The sequence below is a fragment of the Melozone crissalis genome, unplaced genomic scaffold (genome assembly GCF_028551555.1).
Source record: "Melozone crissalis strain CALT ecotype California unplaced genomic scaffold, PUWL_Pcris_2 ptg000033l_1, whole genome shotgun sequence".
In the NCBI taxonomy this organism is placed as follows: domain Eukaryota; kingdom Metazoa; phylum Chordata; class Aves; order Passeriformes; family Passerellidae; genus Melozone; species Melozone crissalis.
In genome coordinates, this window is record NW_026535811.1 from 10,550,641 (window position 1) to 10,554,132 (window position 3,492).

Consider the following 3,492-nt stretch of genomic DNA (forward strand, 5'->3'; position numbering starts at 1 on the left):
TTTTGTGTCTTATATGTAGAAGCTTTTTCAATAAAAGATAAAGAATACATCACAAACAAATGGAAGCAAAAAGCTTCCTTTTCCAAATAGTTAAAGTCACTAAGATTAAACAAAGGCTAAAGTTCAGGGGTCTGACTTAAGAGTCTCTTTTATTTCTACTGCCCTTAGTGTTTTGTCTTCCAGGCTGTCACATTTTTCATTCCTTCTAAACCCTTTCAGCATGACATTAATTTGCATAAACAGTCCCATGGCAATGGCAGGAATAATATTTAGGTCTCTAAACCATAGCTTTTGTCCATACTTCCCAAAAGCATGTCAGCTCTGAGCACAGCTGGTCAAGATGCCACTTGTGGTTCCTGCCAGCTCTTACACTGTGGTGGTGAATCTGAGCTGGTTGCAGCAGCTTGACTCAATTTTCAATTCTTTTTTCTTTCATAGGAATGACTGGAATCCCTGGAGAGGAAAGACTGACCTGCTCCTTTTGCTTCCTCCAGCTCCTTCTTGATGCCTCACTGATTTGCCTCTGACTTGCTTATTCCCCTCTTTCTATGCTTCTCCTCATTTCGCTGCGTCCATTTCCTGCAAAAGGTCAGAAAAGGATTTATAAAAATTTCAGATCCACTTAAAGCAGATTTTTAGACCTGCCCAAGTTGAGCCAAAAGTCCAGATCCATAGTGGTGAGGAAGGTTTGGAGTGAAGCTGACTTTGCAATTCACATTCCAGCCCAGAGAACACCCAGTCATTGCACGCTGATCACCAAGCATTCTTGTTGTGTGGAGGGAGCAGAGCTAGAAAACCAGACCAGAGGGTTTTCTCAAAGAATTTCAAGACTGGTGGTTGGCCTCCTCAGCTGTATCTCTCCTCCCAGAGAGGTCCAGCCCCACCAGAACTTTACAACCTTCGGTAAAATCTTTGTAAACTCAACTTTTCCCATTGTGCAGTGAGCAGGGTGCCCCTGGTAGCCCCACAGCAGCAAGGCTGAGAGGGGGACAGGACCTGTGCAGCAGCCCACAGCAGGGATTTCCCTGTCTATTTCTTTCTGCTGAGCTCCCCTCAGCTTAAAAGCATCAAAATACCATGTCCAAGAATCGTGGAAGTAATGGCTGCCCTGCACCACCACCCAGAAAGATAAAAAAATTGGAGCTTCCCTATGGAATATAGATCATAACTACAAAAATCAAAGCACAAATAGCACAGCACTTGCAGAGGAATCTCAGATTATACAGTTGCACAGGTAGCTTTAACACTGACAATTTTCAGCTTGCATTTTTAGGGGAAAAAATGCATAATGGTCTCAAAGCCCAGTTTTGGCTTGAAAGTGTAATACGTATATGCAGCAGAGACTGAGAGAAAAGGGTTGACTCACTCTTCTTGTGTGAGCAGGGATAGTGTGGAAAAGACACCAAATAGCACCTAATAAAAATAGGCAGTGATGCATATAAACTAGATGTTGGGACGAGGTCTGCTAAAACTTTATTTTCTGGCACTATTAGTACACTCCGAAAGTCTGTCTGAGTATTGGAGGGGTTTCTTGACAGAAAACTGAAAACTCCAATTGTAATAAAAGGAAATATTTTTCTGACAGAGCAGTAAAAAGGTGCAATATCTGATGCCCTGATAAATATACTCAGTTACCACAGGCACCTACAGAGCATCCTCTAAACACATTTTTTTGGCTGGTGAAGTGGAAAAATGGGCAAATTTAGGATTAAAGAAAATTCTCTTCCACTTTGAATGTCTGGAGAGAGCCTGAACGGTATAAATTGTGTATCTTGGCCATCTCCAAATATATAGGCAGGCATTTGAGGCAATGTGTTAGAACTGCATTTCCTCAGAGGCAAAACTCAGTTGCAGCCTTCAGTAAACTTGTACTTTTCCATCTGACATGGTTAGTGACTTGGATTCCTGATGAGGAAAAAGAGATAGTAGCAAATAATAAAATACAGAAATGGTGTTAATTATTGGGACATATGCCCTATATGGTAGGAAGTTTTCTCTAATTGGTTAGGTGGAACCATGGAGATGTGAGAAATTAGTGTTTCCCTTACAACAAAACACACAAACAAACAGACAAGAGGTCTACCAAAAAAACTGTCAGCATGACTCTGCAATAACTTCAGTTCCACAACTGTGAAGACGTTCATTTATGTTTGTGCAGCCATTTTGTGTTCAGTGAGTTTCAAAGATTTGATGGAAAAATTTAATGGAAAGGTCTGGGGAAAAAAAAAACAAACCACTTTTTAACCAGTTTTCTGGGCTTGAAAGACTTAAAGCAACTTGCAAGGAGGTGTAATTGATATGTATGAAAATTTAAAACAATTATTGTTGCCATATTCCCTTTAGAATATTTTTGTCACATTTCCTTTAGAAAATCTTTATGGTCAGTCAGAAATATTTGTGTAAAGCTGTTAATATCAATTTAATTAAGATAACACGGATTTTATTCTCTTTATGCTATACTGTGAGTTGGTTTGGCTTCCTTTTTCATCCCAATCCTGTCTTAAATTCAAAAAATAGGAGTAGAGACACTCATATTGTTCTACATATGTAACTTTTTGTAATAATTCACACTTAATCCAGAAGCATCTTATTACCAAAGAGGAACTGAATGATGAAGAGAGCCCACATTGTGTCTCATATTTAAAACATGCATGTAAGAAATATCTAGTCATAGAATCACAGAATGGTTTGTGCTGCAAGGAACCTTTAAGATCACCCAGTTCCACTGTCCCTGCTATGGTTAGGGATGCCTTTCACTAGACCAGGTTGCTGAGAGCCCCATCCAGCCTGGCCTTGAACTCTGCCAGAGATGGAAGTGCTGTGCCATTCATCTCGTGTGATTTTCCCTGTTTTAAAAGCTGCCAGTCTTTCTAGTCTTTGTTAACACCATCAGCCTAAGATCTGCAATATCTGCTCATTAACTTCCCCAGCACCCTTACAGTAAAATAAAAAGGCTTCTACTTGCAAAAGAAGGGCTTGGGTTGCACATGGAAGGCATTTCTGATGGACAAAGTTCTGCTGATTATCGTGTTCATTCCTTTTCTCATCTATGTAGTAGATTTTTTTGCCACATGGGAGAGAAAGCCTCAAGAAGAAATTGGAGCCCTGTGTGTTGCAGGTATGAACTTTTTCATCCTTTCCATCACTTGCTGTGGTCATACACCCATAATGGCAAGAGAGGAGGAGAGAGAGCAACCCAGACCAGCAGCATAAAAGTTCTGTGAGGTCCCCAGTAGGGTAAGGGTGAAGCAGAAAGTGTGAGATCCAGCTGACCAAACCTTTGTCCTGCACCAGCACCTGTGGACCTGTGGCCAAAAATGTTTCTGGCATCACCTGTGACTGCTCCAAAAATGTTCTTGGTATCATCTGTTTTAAAAGAACAAGTATAATAATGCCTGAGCTGTGGCAGAAGTGCAGATATGCTGCCTAAATAGAAATTACCACGTCTGGCAGCTTCAATATAGTTAGGTGAGTATATGACAAAATATGAAA